The sequence below is a fragment of the Vespa mandarinia genome, chromosome 19 (genome assembly GCF_050613455.1).
Source record: "Vespa mandarinia isolate Hongniang chromosome 19, ASM5061345v1, whole genome shotgun sequence".
In the NCBI taxonomy this organism is placed as follows: domain Eukaryota; kingdom Metazoa; phylum Arthropoda; class Insecta; order Hymenoptera; family Vespidae; genus Vespa; species Vespa mandarinia.
In genome coordinates, this window is record NC_140828.1 from 1,330,001 (window position 1) to 1,347,500 (window position 17,500).

Consider the following 17,500-nt stretch of genomic DNA (forward strand, 5'->3'; position numbering starts at 1 on the left):
TCTTCTTTTTTTTTTGTTTCTTTTTTTTCTTTTCTTCTTTTTATCTTTATTTTACTCGCTGCTCTGAATTCGAATGTATCGTGTCTCGATTATCATCTTATACTCGAGCAAAGCCGAGCCAAAAACTTTTCAAACTACTTACGAACGGAATAAAAACAAAAAGAGTTTATATTTTATTAAACCTTATGTACGTGTTTATGTATATTATATGCATGCGTATACATATATATATATATGTGTGTGTGTGTGTGTGTGTGTGTGTGTGTGTGATGTTCGAGGAGATCTCTATGATGTTTAGAAGAGATCACTATGCTGTATTGTCGATTGGGCGGGGAGACTGTACCCGTAGGTTGGTTGTTGGGTAGGCTGTTAAGTAAGTAGGTAGGTAGGTAGGTAGGTAGGTAGGTAGATAGATAGATAGGTGAGCCACGAGGAGAACGACGATGACGATGACGATGACGATAATTATGACGACTATGACGACAATGACGACGACGAAAGGGTATCTACGACTTTTTACGAAGGAACTCAAACCGTTGCTCTAACGTTTCCGTCTCTTTACTTGTGTACGTATATTACACCACGATACTATACCGAGAGATTTCTATAGTGTTTACCGTGAGAGACGTCGGTATACTCTCTTTCAGTCGAGAGTAGCACCGTGCCGGCACGCGACCTGCCCTCCTCCTTCTCTTCCTCCTCCTCCTTCTCTTCCTCCTTCTCTTCCTCCTCCTTCCACCTCCTTACTTCCACACACAACTCTCCCTTCTCTTCTCGCAAATCCTTTTCTTCTTCTTCTTCTTCTTCTTCTTCTTCTTCTTTTTTCCCCCGACAAAACCCTTTTCTCCTTTCTCGAGGAGAACCTCCAATAACAGCAGCAGCAGCAGCAGCAGCAGCAGCAGCAGCAACAGCACCAGCAGCAACCGCAGCAATAGCAATAGCAATAGCAAGAGCAATAGCAACAGCAGCGTCGCGCGACTTGTCCTTCCCTTTCCACCGTACAAGTCGATTTGCGACTTTGGAGGTGGATAGTGTTGGTGCACCACTCCTACCCGCTGGACACGCCGGAATCCTCCCACCATCGAGAGAACACGCTCACTCTATCTCTCCTCTCTCTCTCTCTCTCTCTCTCTCTCTCTCTATCTCTGTCGTTTACTCGCTCCGTAACCTCCCAGGCAACTAATTCACCTTTGCAACTGTACCGACACCCCACCCGTCTTTCTCGCAGGGGATTTGTTTCCTCTTCTCTCTTCTCCATTCTCCTTCTCCTTCTTCTCCTCTTCTTCCTATAATTCTTCTTCTTCTTTTTCTTCTTCTTCTTCTTCTTCTTTTTCTTCATTTGAGAATCATTTGAAAACCGGTCGTCGTTCGCGGAAAATTCCTTCCTTTTATGACGTTTTCGTGTCCCTTATGAGATCATCCACTTTTTCTAATCATACAGACTCTCTCTTTCTTTCTTTCGCTCTCTCTCTCTCTCTCTCTCTCTCTCTCTCTCTCTCTCTCTCTCTATTTCATCCTTTCTCTTGTCTTAAAGAAGAAAGAGACTCGGTTGTTCCAAGATCAGACTACAAAGACACCGTCGTTCTCGATATATTCTTCGAGATCTTCTTTCCGGTCCACTTAATGGACTCTATTCTATTATTCTCTTCTTAGGTGGTCCAAATCTTCGTAAGTATTACACGATGATGATTAACCAAGTAAAAACCATCGGGTATATAGTATCATTCATTCGATCGATCGATCCATCCATCCATCCATCCATCCATCCATCCATCCATCGATCGATCGATCGATCGATTGATCGTTAAACAATGTTCTCCTACCTCCTACCACTACTCATCCCACTTTTTCAATGATACCACCCAGTTCTATTCTCTTTCTTTCTATTATTATTTTATTTCCACCGACGATTATTATCTCGTTATTACAATGATCCCAAATTGTTCCCAAAGGGATCATAGGTTATGTCCAAGTAACGAATCGATTCGGTCTAATTTCTACACAGATCCCGGTATTACCGGTTTTTCAACATTCCACTTTACCGATCCATGGAGTCCGTTGTTGTCCTAGGACCAGATCGGTTTTTCTTTTTCTTTTTTTTTTCGTTTGTTTGTTGGTTTCTTTCTTACGTTCCTCTTTTTTTTTTTCTTCATCTCTTATTCTTCTTTTTCTTCTTCTTCTTCTTCTTCTTCTTATATTGCCTCTCCTTCTTCCATAGTGTATTATTACGGTTCCAACTCCCGTTCCACCTTTCTACCACCCATTATACGAGCTCGTTATCCCGTCTTACTCTTCCACTGTATATATATATATAAGTATGTATATATATATGTATATATTATACGGTCTCTCTTCCTGTTTCTTAACGCGTGCCACCGCGGACACGAAACTCTACGGTCGGTTTAGGTCAGTAGGCGTCCACTTTCGTCGTGCTTTAGGGCAGATAGAGTATGTGAAGAGACCGTTATAGTTGCCACCCTATGCCTATGTTCGATGCTTATACTGTTTTTTTGTTTTTTTCTATTTTTTTTCTCAAGATTATCGTATGATCTATCTACGAATAACCCAAGATGATATCCAATAATAAACGCGTTATTATTTAATTGGCCACAAACACTTTATTATATTAATCTATATATCACGACGATTTACGTCAATATTTGTTGTTTTGTTATTAAACATTATATATTCGAGATTCTTTTTTCTTTATTATTAAATAAAATGTCTCTCTCAAATTTATCTTTTTAGATGGATGAATCGATGGATCGACGGATGAATGGATATTTATAGTTTGTTAAATCGTGGAGGAGGAATGGATATGATGGTGATGTTAGTAGAAGAGGAGAAGGATAGCTAAGCAATACAAAAGAGAGATCTTAAAGATCCAGAAGGGATCCCTCTGGATCTTTAACTTGCTCCGCCTTATTACACAACCTCTTCTTGGCCTGATCTCAGGTACACCGGCAGTCCTGCTGACACAGTTACCTACCTGATCTGGGCGTTACGGTAGGATAACAGGAAAAAGAAGAATAAGAGGAACAAGAAGAGGTACTAGAAGAACGGGAACACAAAAACGAAGAAGAAGAACAAGAAGATGAAGATGTTGATGATGAAAACGAAAAATAAAGAAATAAAATTGATCGAGACTTCATTTTTTATTTTCTTTGAACCATTCTCTCCTTCTCCTCTCTTTTTTTTTTTTTTTTTTTTATTAATCATTCAACATCGATAAGGACAGAAAAACATAGTATGGTAAAAATTTCATAGTGAAAGAGATTTTTAACAGATTGGAAAAAAAAAAAAAAGAAAAACATGAGAAAAATTATATATTCATATATACAGAGATAAGGGACACGTCAATTTGACTTTTGCAATAGAATTAGAAACGACGAGTAATCGTTGCTCAATTCTTGAATCGTTCTTAGGTGAACCGGATGAAAGATAGACGACGATGACAACGACGACGATGACGACGACGACGACGACGACGACGATGGATCGACTTCTTGTTGGGTGTCACTTCAGGGTCGTCGATCGTGATATTTGAGTGCTCATATAGGCGGTATCGGAATTCTTACGTCGACGAGGACGAAGCACTCTCTCTCTCTCTCTCCCTCTCTCTCTTTTTCTCTTCCCTTTCTTATGCATTCTATTCCGTACGATGACGCTTTTAACAAAGTTTCAAATACGTACGCAGTTAGTTGCATTCATATTATGTCTCTGCACGTACATACATACATACATACATACATACATATATATTTATATGTATGTATGTATGTATGTATATGGACGGCGTTATGTTATATGTATATAATACGTGCCATCATCATCTCGAGAACCCATCATTAGACGCCTACGCGAATGGAAGAAGAACGTAGAACACAGGACAGGATGAGATGATGTCCTAGTCGCGACAAAAGGCTCAACAGCAAAGAACGATACGACATCGAGCAATCGGAGTACCGGAGTGGGAACTTGCTTGACAATGGGAAACACCGGAAGTCTCGTTTGCGGCCACGGTGTAAATACGCAACCTCAATTATTATAACTTATAATAGTGGATTTATATTTAAACTTCTATTCACTTATCGCACATTATTTTCATAATTATTTCAAATTAATCATACAATTTGAATGAATTGTTTTTTTGCCGGGGAAATGGGTGTGGGTGGGAGGAGAACGACCTACAAAAATATAAATTATATTTATGAATGATCATTTACGTTTCTCTATGGTTCATGATTTTTTTTCTCTTTCTTTCTCTTTTTGTTTTTTTTTTTTTTTTTTTTTTCTTTCGCTTTTTCCAAAACTTTCATTAATCCTCCTTCATTCACGACAATTTGTTAATTTAAAATGATCACTATCGAAAGTTGCGTTACGTATGTATTTGTTATACCGACGATTTAATCGTATCATACGATCGTAAATACGATTGATTAAAAATATACGATTGTTAAATTAAATTATTACGATTTAATTGATAATTAATTATTTAAGTAAATCGGAATTAATTTAAATGACGTGTCATTTATAATTGTTTCTATATTTTCAATTGAATTATTATTTAATAATATCTAATAATAATTTACATACATACATACATACATACACACACACACACACACACACACACACACACACACACACACACATATATATATGGTTGAGTTTGATTGAGAATAGAAAGAAGGAGGGAGGACTTGCTTCCATTTACTCTGGATTGGTCAGCGTACTGTTATATCTTCAGTAGGAGGAGTTCTTTATAGTCTTCAGTTAACTCTAACGTAAGCATAGAGAGATAAAGAAAAAGAGAGAGAAAGAGAGAGAGAAAGAGAGAGAGAGAGATATGTGCAACTGCGAAGACTGCATACATACGTACATATACATATATACATGCATGTATGCATACATACATGTAAGCATAATACTTGATAAACTGTCAACTGGATAATGAAGATTAGTGAGAGAGACTCATCGTTACATCTCTTCACACATTTTGCATTCGCATAAAACCATACCTTCGTTATACATACTTGCACGTGTATATGTGAGAGAGAGTGAGTGAGAGAGAGAGTGAGAGAGAGAGTGAGAGAGAGAGAGAGAGAGAGTGAGGGAGAAAGAAAAAAATGTATATAATCTTATATTATATCTTATATACATATTTATATATTTTTTCTTATGACGTTAGATATTATAATGCATCTTTTAATTATATCTTATATTTTCCTTATTTCTTATTTTCGTTGATCAATGCGATTTATATGTGCATATCTATTTGTGCATGCGTATTTTATTGCTCATGATAATTTTTTTCTTTTCTTTTCTTTTCTTTTCTTTTCTTCTTCGTCTTCCTTTGTCTCCTCCTCGCCCTCCCTCCCACCCATTTTTTTTGTTCCTTTGTTTTTTTCTTCTTCTTTCTTTCTCCTTCTTGTCCTTTCGTAATAATCCAATATAGGTCTTGATATCATTTGGAGTAATTTTTGTTTTTTTTTTTTCACAGAAAAAAATATCAAAGAGAGAATATTAATATCAATAATTATATATCAGCGTTAGAATAACAATATATATATATATATATATATATTAGTAGACTTAAACTTAGACCGAGGGAATGAGGGATGGGTGAAGAAGGGGAGAGCGGGGAAAGAGCGGGAAAGAGTTTCAAGGAATCACGAGATCAGCATAATTCTTAACAGTCCACGGTAGTTAGGTACATACGTGCGTCTCGTTCTCCGATATGGTATAGCATAATCCAAACGCGGATCGCTAGTCGGTCGATTCTAACGGATGAATCAGCTAGGAATGTCGAACACGTTTCAAAGATCGAGGATCAACTTGGACGAACACCTGGTATTATCTCTTTCTTTATTTTGCCATCGTGAACTTCGACTTTGAATTCTTCTATCCATCCATCCATCCATCCATCCATACATCCATCCATTTATCTATCGATCGATCGATCGATTGTTCTTAAAATTCGTATAATTTTTAAAACACTTTTTCAACTTTCGTTATTCTCGAAAAGGAATGCATTCTCTCTGTTTTCTTTTTTCTTTTCCTTTTTTTTCTTTTCTTTTCTTTTCTTTTCTTTTTTTTTTTTTTTTTTCTTTGGTAAAGACTCGAAAATTATTCCATTGCGATCATCAAGAAAGAAAGAAAGAAAGAAAGAATAGATCTAGTCTTGTGTTTTCTTCTTTATCTTTTCTTTATTAATCATAATTCTTATGATTATTGCAATTATTATTATTATTATTATTATTATTTTATGAGAAGATGATCGAATATCTAATATACGAACTTTGTTTTTTTTCCCTCTCCACGAACCGCGTTAAATTGCAAAATTCCACTTTGTTATTATCTTATGGATATTTCTCTCTTTCTCTCTCTTGGATTTTCTTAATTCAGGGTGATACCACTTATGGCGTCCTTGGAAAGAGAAAAAAAAAAAAAAAAAAAGAAAAAGAAAAAACAGACAAGAAAAAAACTTCCAAAACGAAAACAAGTGTATGGACACATCGTGATCGTGGGTGTGTAACCAACGATCTCTTTCTTTCTCTCTCTCTCTCTCTCTCTCTCTCTCTCTCTCTCTCTCTCTCTCTGTACTTTCGTCAATTACCCTTTTCCCTTATCCTTCTCCATCCATAATGATCTGGGCACTCTTGATTACTTTTCTTTTCTTTTCATTCTCTTTCTCTCTCTCTTTCCCTCTTTCTCTCTCTCTCTCTCTCTCTCTCTCTCTCTCTCTCACTATCTATTTATCTCTTTCTTACTTATGTTTCATCTCGATCCTCCCGGCTATTACGAGTCGAGCACGGCTCGCAATTATTGCGAGATATCGGTGGCGGTTCTCTTGCAGGCGATTCGGTATTTAGGATGACGTCAGTCTTGGTCACGCCGATGTCGATCTCTCGTTTCAACGATCAAACCTAATTCGTACTCGTGTAAAGCACGGTTCCGCCCGCCCAAGAAATACCACGATAAAGAAAGAGAAGTGCACCACAGGCGATGAGTTTACAGAAATCATCAAAACGAAATAGAGATTTTATTACCGGCGTTCGTGAAAATTGGATAGATTGAGCGGAAAAGAAAAAAACAAAAAAAAAAAAAAAAGAAAAAAAGAAAAAAGGGAGGAGAAACGAAAAGAAAGAAAGAAGAAAATCAATAAATAAATAAATAAATAAAAGAAAAAAAATAAGAAAGCAGTTGAAATAATAATCGGTTAAAACACCTCTCTCTCTCTCTCTCGATATAATTAGTTTTACTTATATACACATTATTTTTCTTTTCTACACTTTAGATCATCATCATCATCATCATCCTCTCTCTCTCTCTCTCTCTCTCTCTCTCTCTCTCTCTAACTCTGTTTAATAATTCACAGTGTTTTGTTTCCCGCTTATTATACGCTTACGTGCTTCTCCAAGCACAACCATTCCTCCCTCTCTCTCTTCCTCCTCCTAATCGTGCTCCTTCTCCTCCTCCTCCTCCTCCTCCTCCTCCTCCTCCTCATCTTCTTCTTTCTCCTTTTCCTTCTTTTTCCATCTTCTTTCTTCCCTTTCTTTCTTTCTTTCTTTCTCTTCTTCTTCATCCTTCTGTCTCTTCTCTTCGCTCGAGAGATCGCACACCAAGCGTAAGCAGCAAACGTTCGTTGTTGGGCGAAGCGCGCATTACACGCGGCGTGTCCTGAGTTGCTTCATTCCATTCGCGATATTCCACATTCTTCCCACACGTGTAAGAACACATCGGTTAGGTACACAGTGCTTCAGATGCTTGCCGCTGATACGTACTCATGGATTGCCGCCGCCACCGCCACTGCCGCTACTATTCTATCCATGCCGAGCCATTTATGGGACAAGAAGAACCATCCGAACCGTTTACGGGGCCCAAAGTCGTTCGTCTCTTCATGAGAAATAACACTAAAAGAATTTTATATATATATATATATATATATATATATATATATATATATATTCTTTCTTTCCTTTTAATTTTTCATTTTCCTATTATTTTCTCATTAAAATCCAATTAATTTCAATGAACATTTTCTTTCTTCTTTCTTCTTCCTTTTTTTCTTTTTCTTTTTAACGTTCCTACAAAAATATGGATTATTCTTGTATATATATATATATTGTTGGAAAGAGAATTTAATTGCCAAAAGATAACAATTGAATTAGAACGATTTTGGATAAATTTTTTTTTACCTTTCTATCTTTCTCTCTTTCCATTTCTAATCAGAGAGAAATAGATAGACGAAACTATAGTTACCATTGGATAACATAAAACATAATCGGAATCAATGTAATGATCAAAATCAAATCTATCTACACTATACTCTCTCACTCTTTCTTTCTTCTAAAAAAAAAAAAAAAAAAAAAAAATCATTTACTATAATAACTTTTAATATAATCCTTTCATTGGCATTTACTTATTGACTCACTCACAGTCGATTTCTAATCGTTCGACGTTTAGTTTAGTTTCGCGAAAAGAGAAATAAGTTCGGGAAACGAGAACTTAGAGAGAGAGAGAGAGAGAGAGAGAGAGAGAGAGAGAGAGAATATGTTGTCCAATGAGAAGACAAAGTGGTTTAGACGCCGCTCTATGGAATTTAACTGTCGAGTGGAGGATTTTATCTTTCTAACATAGTATTGTCCATAGAAGACTATATATACATACATACGTACATACATACATATATATATATATATATATATATATATATAGAAGGAGTTACCATATATCGGGACAATCGTGTCCCGAAGAGAAGTCATGAACTGGGATACCGATCTTCGGGAAGGATATTCGAAGTCTTATCAAATTTCCATCTTAGTATTGTATATACATTTTTTCCTCATTAAAAAAAAAAAAAAAAAAAAAAAGAAAAAAAAAAATCTCAAAGATACAGATTTAATACACACAGTCATCAAAAATATTCCTATTATATTATTACAATTAATATAATAATAATGATAATTATTATTATGATTATTATTGTTGTTGTTATTGTTGTTATATTATAAAAGATAATAATGTAACGATAAAAAAAAAAAATATAAGGAAATGACTTACGACGTATATTACTACGAAGAAATGATGAATCAATGATTCCAAATAGAAACGATAATGACAACCAAAGGAAGATAGTAAAAAGACTAGCATTCTCCTTTTCTACGGAGTCTTACTCAATGGAGTGCTAAATGTCTGACGAGAGGGTCGTCGGAGCTTCTTGGAATACCTCTCTCTTTCTCTCTCTCTCTTTCTTTCTCTCTCTCTCTCTCTCTCTCTCTCTCTCTGACTCTATCTCTGGTCTCTCTCTTTCTCTTTGAGAGACGATTGTGGGAGGATACCGGCGAGACACGCGAGAGACATGCGATTTTAACGTTCTCATACCTCCTCCTCTTCCTCCTCCTCCTCCTTCATTCTCCTTCTCATTCTCTCTCTCTCTCTCACCATTACACCGATAAATAGATAGATACAAAAGAGGGAGAGAGATAGACAGAGAAAAAGAGAGAGAGAAAGAGAGAGATGTGTGTGTAGGCGAGGGATTATCGTCCTTTTAATTATGCCTTAAACGTCACGAGGAAGATCGACTTTAAATCCCTTCCGTCTATCAAAGGATATATAAATTTAGTTTATTCTTTAGCAATCTTTACATTGTTACGTATCAATTAAAATGAAATTAGATCAGGATAAATAGACATCGTTGATATATAAATAGATAAATAGTTGGATAGATAAGTGTTATAGAATAGAGGGAAGATTAGTTATCAATAGAAAATCAAAAGGGGAGAAAAAAACAAACAAACACATACACGCGCACACATACAAGCATATACATATATATATATATATATATACGTACGTACACATAGATAGAAGGAGATACGCAAACGTAATCGAGAAAATTATGCAAAATCATGGCTATAAGTCATCGAGAGTGAATCATCGTTAAGTGAAACAAAGAGAAGACCGAGTTATTTCGAGAGCACAAAATCTCAGAGGAAGAAAAGCAGGAGGAGGAAGAGGAGGAGGAGGAGGAGGAGAAGAAGGAGGAGGAGGAAGAGGAGGAGGAGGAGGAAGAAGAGGAGGAGGAAATGGTAGTGGTGATGGTGATGGTGGTGGAGAAGGAAGGAGGAGAAGGAAGAGTGGTACCAAAGTACTACATGCATAAGCTCGAGGAACGCAGGTGTGCCAGTGCGAAAGCGGTGACCCATTATCGCACAGCTGCGGGGAGGAGGAATCATTCTTACGGAAGGTGGAGGGGCGGGGGAGGGGCAGGAGGGGGGATCGTCCCAGTCGCGAGGCACGAACGTTTCGAAAGAGCCTTAACAGGATAAACAGATGTACCCATAAATATGTTTTCTGCTGCGTGTTTGCTCTTTCGCCGGATACGTCGTTACATTTCCACGGTAATTTCTACGTAATCTAACCCAAGGAAGGAAGAAATGATATAAAAGAAAGAAGAAGAAGAAAAAGAAAAAAAGAAGAGAAGGAGCAGGAAAAGGAGGAGTAGGAGGAGGGAGGAAAAAACTATTAAGACTATTAAGGATAGAATTTTTCTTTCTAATTGTCTACGATAAAAGAAAAATATATTACTTGGATAACCATATTAACGATTTATAATGTAACTTCGTATTATTATTTCCTCGATCATTTTAATCAAAATTCAAAGAATAAATCTAATCGTATATATATATATATGTATGTGTGAATGTAATGTATTCATCTATCTATCTATCTATCTATCTATCTATATTTCTCTTTTAGTTGCCACCATGGACTAACTCGCCGATTACATTTACTACATTTGAAGGTGAAAGCATATATAGCGTCCAAGAGTAATTTTTTTCCCTATCACTTAGCTATCTTCTATCCTCTGATCATAGACGATCACCCAAGGTAAAGTGAATCCAAGCTTTCCCGTTAGGAACGGCTACTCGTTTTCTTTTCCTGCTATTTCCGATCCCGTTTACAAAATGAATAAAAACAGATAGTCAAATGGCATTTTTACACTGTGTGAAAGAAGAAAAGAAAGGATTAAAAATGGAAAAATACAAAAGACAAAGATCAGATTAAGAAAGAAAGAGAGAGAGAGAGAGAGAGAGAGAGAGAGAGAGAGAAAGAAGGAAGCGAAAGAAAGATGGGGAAATTGATCTCGAAGCATTTCTGGATCTAGAGAAAGAGGAAGGATCGAGAAAAGCCTACTCGATTTCGAGCCGTTCCACTTTTACTTTGCTCTTGAGAATCTCATCTCGTCGTCGGCAACCTGCACCACATTTCCACGGATACCTTAAAGCGATTCTCTCGCTAATCACGCGTGAATATATACATACACACATATAGAAAGAAAGAGAGAGAGAGAGAGAGAGAGAGAAAATGAACAGATAGAAAGATAGACAGACAGACAGACAGACAGACAGACAGATATATATAAGAATGGACATACAAAGAAATATGTACTCATTTTCTAAACGCACGTACATAACTGCAGTTGTCCAGTAAAAGAAATCAAGTGCCGCTCATCAGGGTGGGGTTTATACAGACGCATATACACACACACACACACGTACACACATATATATATATATATATAAGCCATAGTAAGTAAAGTAAGTTTAACTCTTCGGTTTTACTTTCTAAGATCCCCCCTTTAAACTCTCCTCCTGCTCCACCTCCTCCTCCTCCTCCTCCTCCTCCTCCTCCTTCTTCTTTTCCTTCTCCTTTTCCTTCTTCTCCCCGTTTGGATATTCTCGAGATAGTTGCGCTCGCGCGCGCGACGTGTCCTGTGCCCGGTATATACACCTACTCTCGTCCGTCCACTCGATGAAGGTAGAAAAATGACATCCTCCTTTATAAAATTCGCCCCGTCCAACTGGTTTTCTATTCATTTTTATTCGTCCCTCTTCGAGTGGAACTCGATGGACGTACAAAACCTCTTTCTCTCTCTTCTTCCAATGTTGATGTATATATATATATATATATATGTACTAGCTGTAATAGTAATATTAGTAGTAGTGATAGTAGTCTCGTTTATTCCTTCTAAACACTATTAATATCCATTAAATGGACAATTTTCATTTTTTATCATTTCCCTTTTTATATGTTCAATAAGACCTACTTTTGTCGTAAAGGACGATTAATTAACATTTTCTTTTTCCTTTATGTATATATATATATATATATATATATATATATATATATATATTTGTTTCTAAAGTAAAAAAAAAGAAAAAAAAAAGAAAAAAAAAAGAAAGGAAAACAATATTAACAAGTTTGCTTCGTAATGAAAATTGTTTAACTCGGTAAGACAAAGAGGTGACATATATATATACATACACATACACATTGCTATATATATATATATAGTAAGTTCTTCCTATATCAATCTTTCTCTCTTTCTTTCTCTGTCTATAGATTTCTGTAGGAATACATATACATATATATATATATATATATATCGAATATGTGCTAGCGCGTTCAGCAGTGAACCGAGACGAGCGAGAGAAGGCGCGTGTATGCGAGTAGACCACGCCAGGGTGGGGTCTCTTCTCGCATCCGAGTTGGCGCTTTCAGTTTCACTTTCTAAGTCGTCGTTTCCCCTCCCCCTTACCCTCCCCCACCCTACTCTACTCTATCTTACACCTCTTATCCCGCATCCCGTACCTTGTCCTCTCTCTCTCTCTCTCTTTCTCTTTCTTTTCCCTCTGGCTTCTCCTCCCCCTCCCATCCCACCACCCCACCCTATCCAATTCCCTCGTCTGCCTGAGGCCACCTTGCGGGAGCGATCTAGGCCCTGCTGCCGTCAGCCGCGAGTAGTCAGCCACCCCACGCCCTACTATTCGCTGTTCTCGCTGTATATCGGTGCACTACTGCTCGATGCTGCCAACAGCAGCAACACCAGCAGCAACAGCATAATCAAAGCAAGCACAATTAATCTAGCAAAAGATCCATGGCTAAAAAAAGATGAACGTAGTAATAAAAGATAACTATGTTGTTTTGAGTTCATTTAATCTTAGCTAACGCTAAGGTATATTGTTTAATTTAAATTATGATAAGCTAAGCTAAAGTTAATTTGAACTAAGCTTAAGCTTAAGCTATGGTAAAGTTTAAGATAAATTATGATAAGCTAAGTTAAGGTAGTAAATATAATTTAAATTGAGATAAGCTAAGATAATGGAATTAAATTGAGCAAAGGTAAAATTAAGTTGAGACTAAATCTAAGATAAAATTAAATTAAGCTAAGTTAAGGATAAACTAAGCTAAGCTAAGTTAAAGTTACGTTAAGTTAAGTTAAAGTTATGTTAAGCTTAATACTTATCTCGTTTTTGTCAAAATTCGATCATTAGCGTTATGTTTAATTCGACGAATGACAAATATTTTTAATTATCTTTATTAGGTTTTTTTTCTATCAATTTATTTTCCTCTCTTGTTTGGACTTTTCTTTTCTCTCTCTCTTCTTTTTTTTTCTTTTTTTTTTTATGGTAAAATAAATCTTTAGATCAAACAAGACAAAGTCTGACTATCATATTATATATATATATATATATATATATATATATATATATATATATATAAAATTATGATATGTAATTATTAATAAAATCTTCTTAGAATTAGAAATGAAAATTATATTTTGTTAAATTTATTATTATTACATTTATTATGGCATGTAATTATTAATTTCAAATTATCCCCGAGTATTGAAATAACAATTAGGGGAAAAAAAATAAAAAAAAAAAAAAAATAAAATAAAAATAAAAACTTTCTCCTCGATCGAACCAAATTAATATTTATTTCTATCGTTAATAATATTCTTCTCCTTTTCCTTTTTAAATACTAAGAAAAAAAAAAAAAAATGAAGGAAGAATTTTTTGTTTTCCTTCTTTTTACCCTTTCTTTTTAAATAAATGGAATATCTCACAAGTTATATTTCTCGCTTATGGCTTTCGTATTTCACGGATAATTTCGCAAAGGAAAGGCGTAGGTGGGTGCGAAAATGTGAAATCGTCGAGCAGAAGCTCTCCCGAGTATATAACGAGAGGGGAAGCAGCAGCCTCGGGAGGTCCGAATCATTCTTATTCTTTGAGTTTGCTTTTTGCGAATGCGAATTGAGACTGTGAGAAAGACAGAATGAAGGAAAGAAAAAGAAAAAGAAAAAGAGAAAGAAAAAGATTTATTTCAGAATTCGTCGGCAAGTTTAATTGGATCGCCGACGACGCCTTGCCCGTGTTTGTCCTCGTCTCTTTAAAGACACTTCGACTTTCTTCTTCTTCTTCTTCTTCTTCTCCTCCTCCTCCTCCTCCTCCTTCTCCTCCTTTACCTCCATCACCATCTCCTTCACCTCTTCCACCCCTTCTTTCTCTTTTTCTTTGATTCGAACTTCGTCGAGAGTGGCGACAATTGAAACTGGATTCTGCCTACACGAGCGTACGATTTATTTGCCACGATTCACACCGTACCTGTATGCATCCATATATCCATGCATGTATATATTCATGTTATGCATATATATGCATTTAAGTTTGTAACTTTCGGGGCACGGAATTAAAAGCGACGTGAGAAAGTCCCTCTCATTTCTCGTATTCTACTTGTCCCGCTTCCAACACGAAGATCGATAAATTAACGTTCGATGAGCAAGATTTGTTGAGATAACGAGGATCCAAAGAGAATTTATTCTCATTTCTTTTATCCTTTATCATACATCTTTCATCTTTCTTTTCTTATTGCACTACCTCGTATATATTCCCTCCTCCCCTCCTCTCCCACCCCTTATACTCGCAATATCTACGATATTATAAATCTTTAATACGATTATACGTAATTCGTTCTTATCTTATTTAGAAATTTCACGTTATTAATTCGTAAGTAAAAAGAAAGAAAGAAAAGAAAAGAAAAGAAAAAAAAAGTAAGAAAGGAAGAAAGAAAAAACGAGAGAAGGAATAAAAGAAAGAAGGAAATTTCTATCTTTTTATCTTCCTTGAAATATTAGATATCGTTGCAAGAAAGTAACGTTTGCAAGATATATATATATATATATATAGAGAGAGAGAGAGAGAGAGATAGTGTACAACGACGTGAATCGGCCGCAAGGCCATTAAAGAGAGTAGATTTTTCGATACAGAAGCGCGAACGAGCTTGTGAGGAGCGATAGTCGATCTCGCGGTGAGTTCGACCTTGAAGCTAACGGCTTGTCACATCTGGACAGGCTGAAGATACGGAAGCGGTCGAGACAAGAAAGAGAACCCGTTAAGGTTCTTTAGGGCGTATAAGGTTGGACGACCTTAAAAGATATCTCTCTCTCTCTCTTCTCTCTCTTATTCTCTCTTCTATCTTATTCATGACGGACAATGTTAAACACAAGTCGTGCCAAGCTCGCCTTCTTCCATGACACCTGCTTACGAATGATGCATAGAACCGTACTCGGCATTTCCTGCAATTGTATATCATTTACATCCTCCCATACGGATGTATCCTATGGATTGTAATCAACGCTCTCTAGAGTTACTAACTTCTATATATATACACCTACACTATTGCCCACCTGTTCGATCGATTTACGTGGAGATTGAAAGAAAAAAAAAAAAAAAAAAAAAGAAAAAAAAAGAAAAGGAAAGAAAAAAGAGACAGATAGACAGACAGGCAGACAGATAGAGAGGGAGAGATGGGGAGAATATTTCCATTGATGGTTTCGGATCTAACTAATGATTGATTTCTATATAATTTAGCGTGAAAAATTTCTTGATTGAATATCAAAAAGAAATTAAAAAGAAAAAAAAAAAAGGAGGGGAAAGAAAAAAATAATTACCACCATTCTTCTTCGTATCCAATAGAAGAACAACAAAGAAATATCTTTTGCGATTTTTTTCTTTTCTTTTTTCTTTTTTTTTTTTTTTTTGAGATTATTAATCAAATTAATACACTTATAAATTGTCAACGATAACTATTGCTCGTCACCGTGAAAATATTTCACAATGAAAATATTAAAATATTTTATATACGAATAAATGTTAATACATACGAGTAATTAACGTAGACAATAGTAAATTAACGTTAATTTATCTTAAAGCGAACATGGGATATGATAAAATGATTGCTGGTTTTTTGGTCGGGGACAAAGTCTGTCAATTCATAGTTCCTCGTTGTATTCTACAAAAGAAAATTAAACGTCTTGAATGAAATATAAGAGTACGAGGAAGGGGAAAAAAAAGAAACAAAAAAAAAAAAATTCGAAGGGAATGTCTTTTTTGCACGTATAATATAATATACGAGAATATATATATATATATATATATATATATATATATATATGTGTGTACGTACCTATGATTGTATGTACGTCTTACTCCGATGGAGTCTCGAAGGTCTCTGAACGATCTTCCTCTCAATTTTGTATTAAGTTAACGAGCGTGACTAAACAGAGGGTTCCACGAGCTGTCGACCTGACCTTTGTCACTAAGGAGAATGATAACGAAAACAACAATGACGAAATACAAGGTTCACTTTATAAGTAAACATTTAAATACGAAATCCCACGTTAAACTAGAACTACTTCGACTAAAGGACAAAGAAAACATTATATATATATATATATATGTGTGTGTGTGTGTGTGTGTGCGTATGTGTATTTTTACGTATAATTCTTCTGGAAATAAGATTGTCAACGTAATGAAGAAAATAAAACAAGATAATATATTATTAAGATTTCTTTATTACTTCAATTATTTATACCTGAGAAAGAGAAAAAAAGAAAGAGAGAGAAAGAAAGAAAGAGAGAGAGAGAGAGAGAGAGAGAGAGAGAAAGAGAGAATATAATAATTCATTTATCGAAAATATAATATCAAAACGTTCTAATCAATCGGTTTAACAATAATTTACGAATCTAATAGCGTATGCATGGGTCGTGCGTTAGAAAAAAAAAAAAAAAAAAAAAAAAGAAAAAAAAAATAGACATAAACGATCTCGTTCGTGTTTTTTTTTTTTTTTTTTTTTTTTTTTTTATTTTAATTTTAATATTAGAAATCCATCGGATAAATATTATCAATCTATAATTATATACTGACTCACCCACCTGTAACGCGTGTATTTATAATATAGCAAATCTTATGAGAAATATCATTCGTTCGTAACAAATCAATTCAAGTATTGTAGGTAGTGTGTAAAACGTTAATATCGATGAACGTAAAAGATTTTGCTTTGAATGGAAAAGAGAGAGAGAGAGAGAAAGAGAAAGAAAGAAAGAAAGAAAGAAAGAGAGAGAGAGAGAGAGAGAAGGGTGGAGTAAGAAGTTAAAGAATGAATAAAGTCGAAGAGACTCGTGGATGGAAACACGCGAGAGCAATAATTTATTGATCGTGAAAATCCGTCGAAAGAAAGATAGAAAGAGAAAGAGAGAGAGAGAGAGAGAGAGAAAGAGAACGGTATTCGGATCGATCGTCGATATCGGCTAAGTGTAAGGAACATTAATCAGTCGGGAGTACGTCAAAGGTAGCATGCGCGTTTAACA

General features: G+C 35.6%; 1 protein-coding gene across 2 annotated transcripts in view; it reads right to left on the reverse strand.

Annotated features, from left to right (window-relative positions):
• The window catches only part of LOC118448008 (uncharacterized), a 96,411-nt gene that overhangs the window by 24,739 nt on the left and 54,172 nt on the right, over positions 1-17,500 (reverse strand). The window contains exon 1 of one of the 2 annotated variants that reach the window (XM_085662864.1): positions 618-1,002. The exons of the other annotated variant lie outside the window; for it this stretch is intronic. The gene's annotated coding sequence lies outside the window, so the exon portion shown is untranslated. Of the gene's footprint in view, positions 1-617; positions 1,003-17,500 lie in introns of those variants that run through there. 2 annotated transcript variants of the gene reach the window in all.